General features: G+C 39.0%; 1 protein-coding gene across 3 annotated transcripts in view; it reads left to right on the top strand.

The window, feature by feature from the left end:
- The first annotated feature begins 1017 nt into the window (after positions 1-1017).
- Positions 1018-8134, top strand: part of si:ch73-63e15.2 (protein strawberry notch homolog 2) — a 61202-nt gene continuing 54085 nt past the window's right edge. For all 3 annotated transcript variants that reach the window (XM_056378236.1, XM_056378235.1, XM_056378234.1), the window contains exon 1: positions 1018-1181. The gene's annotated coding sequence lies outside the window, so the exon portion shown is untranslated. The remainder of the gene's footprint in view (positions 1182-8134) is intronic.

Below are 8134 nucleotides of genomic sequence, written 5' to 3'. Positions count from 1 at the left end.
TGCAAATGGTTATAATTGTTCCTTATTCTTTTTGTTTAATAACTGGTTTAAACGTTAATGCCATTTATGCTCAGCATCAGATTTTACTATGCATTTGTATTATTTTTTTCCATATGCTATTTTATGTTACTGTGTGATGCTCTTTCTGCTAAGTCATCTCTGATTTTACCCAGTGAGCACTTTTCAACATTGTTTAGTCACTGGCTTGCTTATTATTATAAGTAGGAGTAGTAGTAGTCTTAACAGCTGCAGTAGCATTAAGTATGCTAAGTATTTTGATCTAAATTTTTGAAATGAAATAAAACTGCAAAACCTGATGATACTGTATACTAATTAATCTGAGGCTTTTAATTTATCTTTCGTGGCTGTTGTTCTGATATGTCTTTTTCCATGAGTAGTTGGGTTTTAGTGTAGAAAACTAAGGAAAAGTTGCCTGTGAATCTGAGGTTGTTTTGGAGATTCATAATTATCATGGCCACCACATTTTCTGACAGAAACATTCATTTATTTATCTATTTATAGACCTGATTCAATTCGTAGGTATGATCCAATTTAACATAAAAAACCTTCAACAGTTTTATGTTACACAAAGTTACACAAGGCGGTACGATATAGTGTAAACCATACTATGTAGTGTAAATTGAACTAAACCACACTCAAGTTCTTCAAACTGAAGTCTAATTTTCATAGTGGAAGTAACATTTTAGTCTGGCAGATTGTTTGCAAAATGTAAATTAATAAATAAGTAACATTATGAACATCACACCTGATTTAGCTTACTTTGAATTTGTATTACATAGCTATTATTCCTCTTTAGTGCGTTGGCAAAATGGCCAATAACTGAGCAGTAATGGGTTAAAGTCTTGTCTCATTTGCCATGATATGTATTTAGTCGTCCGAACCTAAACAGTGGCTCAGGTGTTCCAAACATGACTCTGATGAACTATTTATGGCCTGGCTGTTTTCTGCTCGCGATCAACAAGCGGCACTGCGCGTGACGACAGCGGCGGAAACATTTTTTCGCTATTCAAAATGGCACCTTCTCAATCAGGAAGTGGAGAAAACAACTAAGAAGAATAAGTTGGATAAAATTCCTCATTTCTGTTTCTTTGACGCGAGTCTTCGTTCAAAATCAGCCCGTGTGGTTGGGGTTTGGATTGCGACTAAGTAACACATTAACGGTAAGTGTAATTCGAGGATATTGTCAAAAGGCGACCGACACATCGGCAGTCGCCTTGAAACAAGATGCGTTCTGGACAGCCTCTCCTAGGCGCGCACGTTTTTTACGACGGGCTACGCCGCTTCTTCGGCGGCTGTCTTGAGTTAAACGTTATCACAAGGAGACGTTATCGCTAAACTGAGACCAAGGGAATGAGCTGAGACCAAACGAAATTAGGGTAGCTGAATCAAATAAAAAGAACCGTAGCATTATGGATATCTCGAACTTACTGCGCCAGCGTTAAGAAAGGCCAGGAGCTAACTAAGCTAGCTAGTTACTTAGTAATAAGCTATTGCTTTCATATTAGCTAACCAGCCAGTAATGTGGGTCATCGCAAAATACACTGCCAACGTTAGTTTTAAAAGAGAAACATGGTAGTTTATGTACTAAAAGTCTCATCTCAGGGTCAAAAGATGTATCTAAGATGTAAGATTTTCTTAAGCAAACCACATAGTAATGTTTTTTTTCCGTTAACCTTCGTAGACAATGTACAAAACGAACATACCCAGTCAGAAAACGCAATGAGCTATGCTAACATAGCTAGCACAGTAGTACGTCTGTTATTAGTAAACTAATTTGGGATATTGCTACATTTTGCCATCCGTGATTATCGTCCATGAAATTGAAGTGGACAAATTGTTAATGCTTTGTAGTCAACGATAGCTTGGTTGCTAACGCTTGTTAGATGTTGTCGTTGGTCGTTCGGTAAGCTAACAGTAGTGGCAGTAACACTGTAACGTAGAGCTTTAGCTGCTTTCCTTTGTGCTTGTGCGGACACCAGTGTGCCCCTGTACCTTCTCTCAGAGATCCAGATTCGGGCTCACTATGGTACTAGTTGTGTGAAAACGTCACATAAAACCCACGATGATATATATTTACATTGATGCATAAAACATACACAAACGAGGAAATATTCGCTAAGGCCAGTGGAATTGCTGGAAAGGGACTGTAGCGTTATAATCTCAGGGCACCTTGAGTTAGATGAAAATTACTGGAGCTCTCACAATCCTTTGTGGGACATTAGTAATAACACAGGAAAAGCTAACCAAAATCAAAGTTATAGTTGTAGACGTTTTTTATAACAATAAACTTTGGTGATCTCCGCAGTTACTGGTGTAATGTTGGATAACTGAGTGCATTGTATCTAGTACAGGAATGTATCCCCACATTTTTTCTTTGAATTATACAGAGTCGGAGCTTCGTATGCATCAGTGGCTTGTAAGAAGGAAATGCTTGCCAAGAAAGAAGTGGCTGTATTTAGTCTGCATTGCTTTATGCCACTGTACCATCATGATGTGACTATAGTGACAAACACGTCACTGGTGTTTTCTTAAATTTCCTGGATTGTGTGTTTTAATATAAAAAATAAATACATGGTCTCAAAATGTTAGCTTAATATGTGGCAGAAACCAAACGTAGGCTACTGGGATATTTGGTAATGATTCAGAAAACTGAGTGACCAGCTGGAAATGAAAATAGCTCTCACAAGGCTGTCCCCTCTAGTTCTTTTTCTTTCCTGCAATTTTCACTCTTTAGTTTCCAGTGTGGCTGTTGCCTGCAGCTAAAGCTAGTCAAGCCCCTTACAAGCCTTGACATAGTAGGTTGCCATGGTGGCTGGCTATTTTTGTAATTAGGTAATTTCTCCCTTATTGATGGATAATATTTGGTGATTGTGAAGTGAATAACAAGCTTGGTTCCCGTCACAGTTTTAGTCAAGTGCCCGTAACCCCAGTGGTGTGGTCAATGGCCTTGGTGTCATTTGCTGTCAAATTCCTCTTACAGCCAATATAGACTTTAATGGCAACAGAGAAGTTTAAATTGAATTGTCAAGCAGAAACAAAGATGAAAACCACAACTCACTACTCTTTTCATTGTTTCACCAGCCCAAAACCTAGTGCTAATACTTAATTATTATTAGATGCATATTCTTAGAGAGAGTCTTATTGGCAGGAAAATTGCTCCATCATATGATGTTCTTTTTGTTTTGTCTTGTGAATTGGTTACTTTTGGCAAGACGTACTAGTGTGCCATTTCACCTCCTGTCCAGGGAAATAAGAGCAATAACAGTAAAGGTAATCTCTGAATTGAGCTGGTGTATGAGAGTTAAGTTGTATGTTTGTGCTGCAAAGTTCCCCCTTTTGTAATTCATCACTGTGTTGGACAGTTGATGGCTGTATGCCCTGCAGGGGCTCTGAAGGTCACAACACGCCCGATCTGTTGATACCGTGTTTTGAGCCTACAGGAACTGTAAGGATGATACAAAGGGATGGGGGTGTTTCACAAAGTTGGATAAGCAAGTTAGTTAGATAAGTTTGAAAAGTGTTAAGATACATATTATGACATTTTCATTTTCATAAATGTAATGGTGAGGTTTTGTTTAATACATTCAGATAATGATTATAATAACCAGGAAATGGCATACTTTTTTTCGGGGGGATATTAGTTTTTGAGACACTCCCTCATGGAGTGAGCCCAAACAGCTGTGATCCATGGTTCAACCGTCGCTCATGCCCCCTGCTCTCTGTTCTCCCTCTCCCTTTTTTCCTCCCCTCTCCAATTGGTGCCAGTGATAAATCTCATTTATGGCCCATGGGCTGATTAGAGTGAGAGTGAAAAATGTGGGGTGGAGGAGGGGAATCAGGCCTAGGTAATACATTTGATTCAGTTCCTGCTTTCCCGGAATCTGGCCTTCATTTGATAATAGTTCATATATTAAACACAACATGGATATTTGGTCAGAAGAGAGAGAAAGAACAAGTGACATTTGTCAGGAATAAGTGGCCACAGTGTTCACCTCTACACTGTGACAAGAAACAAACCAGTCCTTTATGTGTATCCCATGTCCCAGCTAGTATCCAGACCTGGAGGTAATGTGGATCTCTCCCAAGCCACATAAGAGCTCTGTAAGAGATGTTTGAAATGCAGGAGAGCATGCCACTCTCTGGCATTCCTCGCCACTTTGCCTTAAGGATTTCTATGAAAATAGTGTGTCAGCATCCCTCTGAGAAATGAAAATACTGATTTCAAAATAAAACTCATCCAAGAAAGAAAGATGAGATTAATATCACTGTAATACCACTATGATTGATGACTGAATACTGTGTGTCATTGTTTCAGTTGTTGGCTTGGATTTCTAACCAGCCCAATGTGATAAACAGGGAAGGAAAACACAGTTATTTGAAGGGTGGCACGGATCCTGTGTTGTGAAACTTTGTAGTAGAGTAGCATATGTAGAATATCATACTGTATATGCCATATTTCACACCCACAGGCTTGTGATCAACTAATGCTTCCCAACACAGGGCTTTCTTGGCTGCAATTTACTATATAGCAGACCTGAGGACTCACAGTGTCCTTGTTTTCTGCCTTTTACACAAGATGAGAACATCAAATGTGTGTTATCCTAATTTGACCCCATTTAACTGGGGTTAAACATGCAGGTTTGACCCTCATTGCAAGGTGTGTTGGTAATGTAGGTCACTGGATATGAGACTTTTTCCCCTGATGTTTGGCCTGTGTTCAATTTAAAAGTGTTATTGGTATTTCCATATGTGATGGAGGCTACATTTTGATGTAGACATTAATAAAGTTTCTGCTGTTATTTTCTGTCTCATCACTTAAGAGTGCAAACTTAATGCAAAGGAGTTTTCAGTATTCTCATTACCTTTAGGTGACTATTGTAAATACAGTAGTTTCGTTTTTAATCAAGATAAAATCTCTTATGCATATTACAACCCTACTGCAGAACATTTTGACCAAATTTTTACACAACTCGTAGCAGTCCTGATCAGAGTGGAACAAAACAAATAACCAAAGTGAGTTCTTTGTGATGTGGGCGTTTCAAAACTTGAGAGAGGTGAACATGGTGTGCCTTTTAAAAACTGCCGTCTCTGTAACCCACTGTTTGACCACACATGTTGAGCAAATTAGTTTACTGTAACAACAGTTAGTCGAAGGTGGAGGCAGTCATAGTAAGACCCTGTCCATAGCCATATTATCACTGGCCACTGTAGTCCCCCCCTGGTGTGAGGGCACAGTGTTAGCAGATATGATCACTGCACATCACATCATAGACAAAGCATGCTACTAATGTGGAAAATTTGCATTCGCCAATGAATTTTCCTAACCCTAATTTTTAATCATTTGAAATTTCTTGTCTTGGTGCCTTAAGATTGTAGACAGGCAGTTGAATTGTTGAGTTTTTATAGTCAATGTGTCCATTAGCTAAGGAGAAGTGTATTTGCATTTCTAAATGTTGTTCTGAATTGTCCTTTAACAAACGTGTTGCAGGATACCCTAAGGCCTATGGTTTGGTGAAGTTTATTGAGTTGTCAATATGAGTAAATATTTGCCATTCTTGTTTTCTAGAGGACTAACACAAAATTGAATCCCCGGGGTGTTGACTTTAAATGTGTCCGTTACGGAGAGAGAACATCTTGTTTATCACAAAAAGGTTGAATCTTTATTGGTCAGCTGCTCTGAGCCCGTGCCGTTTCATTTAAACCCTGTGCCGAATCTTGATCTGCTTCGTCCTGCCTTTTATGCACTGTTGGCAGCCAGTTTCTTTATTTATCTGAACTTTCTTTAGTCCATAAAGAATGGTTTGATTAATCTCACATTACATGGTCCAATTGGATTTATGTGTGTTTTTGTATGTGAGGCAACAGTTAGTTTTCTTTCCCTTGTCTTTGATCTTTTTTCAACTCATGTAAAGCGTACCTTTAAAAGCGCTATATAAATGAAATGTATTATTATTATTATCATTATTATATGTCTTCAACCGATCCTTTACAGTTATGGAGGCAGTGTTGGAGGTGGGATTTGTGAAGATTAAATGGAATTGAGCCAGAAGAGGATGGGTTCTGGCAAGCATCGCCACACTTCTACTAGAGTATAATGCTGTAATACACTGGGATTCTGATTTCTCGTGTTAGTGATATTGTTTACTTGCATAGCCAGACTGATAATAGATTTTTAGGCAATATAGAAATTGATGTTTGAGATGTTTAAGACAAAGATAACTTCAATATTATTAATAAAGATTACTTAAACTGTTTTTAAAGAATTATGACCAAGATGTGCAGTGAGTGGGGCACTTTACAGTTGAAAATTAAATTTGTTGGTGCTCTCTGGTGTACAAACATTACTCTTTTTAAACATATCTTTTCTATACTGCAACTTCTTGTTATTTATCAGAGGGCATACCCTTATATCTGCTATGAGTATACTTACCTGCATACGAAACATACTTTGCACATTCACACTTGTAATGCACTCGAAGATATTTCTAGCCCCACGGAAAACGGGGCTGGTGTAGGATTTGCCAGGGCAGGGACTTGTCCTTTCATTTGGCGGGCACTTGTGTTCTTTTTCACTCAGGATAGTTTTTAGATTTACTTCACAGTTATTTCTTCCATCTAATCACTTCTATATCATTTTTTGACGACAGGTCAGGCCTAATATTCTGCACTATTTACTGGTCGCCAGTGGCATTATTGTTCAAGAGTATGATAGCAGCCTGAGTCGATCCTGTCGGTTACTAGCTGAAGCTCACAGATGAACTGAACTGAATTGACCTTACCATAGTGAAGTGGCACAGACAGACACAAACAGGCTCCCTGACACTGTTCATGTGGTGCAATATTCTCACGCTTGCCAGATAAGTGAGATCAGTCTGAGCCAAGCAGAGTACTGTCTAGATTTGAACCGCAGTAGGCCAAAGTTCAGAAAACTTCTACTGGCAACTTAACTCACAGAATTTCACTGTCCTGTGTATCTTAATTTTTGTTGTGATATAATCGTTAATTTGTGTGAGACACAGGTTTGCTCCAGTCCCCATTTCAGGATAAGCTTCAGTAGGTGCACAGGAATGCCTCCTGTTTGGGTTAGGGTTATGTACTATACATCATTATATATGGACAATTGGGTTTACAGTTTCTGCTTGTAAAGTCGCAACAGTCAGGAATACTCTTGCAATGCATGTTTGAAACCTGTCTTGTACAACGCAGTCCAGTTCAGTAGCCCAGATTTTGCTTTCCTGTGCCCTGTTGTTTTCTTGTGAAATGTGCATCTGATAGTTTTTGCTTGGTGTTACAACTGAGTCTCTGAGTAACCACGACTGAGAGGTGTGCAGGGGGTGGAGATTTAGAGGCAGGGAACCAGCTGCCTCCAATCAGTAGCAGAATCCAACTCAGGGTCAGACTGGGTGAGAGGCAACAGCCCAAACCATCGGCTTGCTGTGACAGGAGGGAGGGAGGAAGAAGAATGGACGTAGGGAAAATGGGGACATAGAGACATATAGTGGGACCTGGCTAGAGAGGGATTGTGATGGAAATAGGAGAGCAGCAGGCCGTTACTAGAGGAAAACAAAGAGGGATAGTGATGGAAATGGGGAAGTAGGCAATATCACTCGAGAATACAGGGCCAGTGATGGAGACAGTGAGAATAGAATGGGAGGGTGACAGAAATGCAGAGGATGATGGTCCATATTTAGAGAATTGGAAGGGCAGATATGAGTAGGGCAGATATGAGTAGACCACAGCATTAAAGTGGGAATTATTTGATGCAGATAAAGCCAACTCTAACAAGAGGAGTAATGTTGTTTCTGATGAAAAAAAAAAAAGTAGCACTGGGTATATACTGGGTACATGAGACCCCACAAAAACTAAAATGGAGTTATAATTATCAAATATACAGCATATATCCTCTCTTTCTAAGTTAGCACTTTACATTTGGCTAAAGTGATAGCATTTCTAAAACATTGTTTTGTGAATGTTTTGCAGAGTTTTCAAAATGACAGAATATAGCTTCCACAGTAATTACATGCAAAAACAAAGCACAAGCACTAACATATCGCTATTTCCAGCCTTCAGAATTCATTGAGTACTTTTTTAATAAAAATTTGTTAAGCTAATA

This window comes from Seriola aureovittata, chromosome 6 (assembly GCF_021018895.1).
Source record: "Seriola aureovittata isolate HTS-2021-v1 ecotype China chromosome 6, ASM2101889v1, whole genome shotgun sequence".
Classification (NCBI taxonomy): domain Eukaryota; kingdom Metazoa; phylum Chordata; class Actinopteri; order Carangiformes; family Carangidae; genus Seriola; species Seriola aureovittata.
Note: the sequence above shows the minus strand (reverse complement) of the source record. Positions and strands in the feature narration are given on the sequence as shown.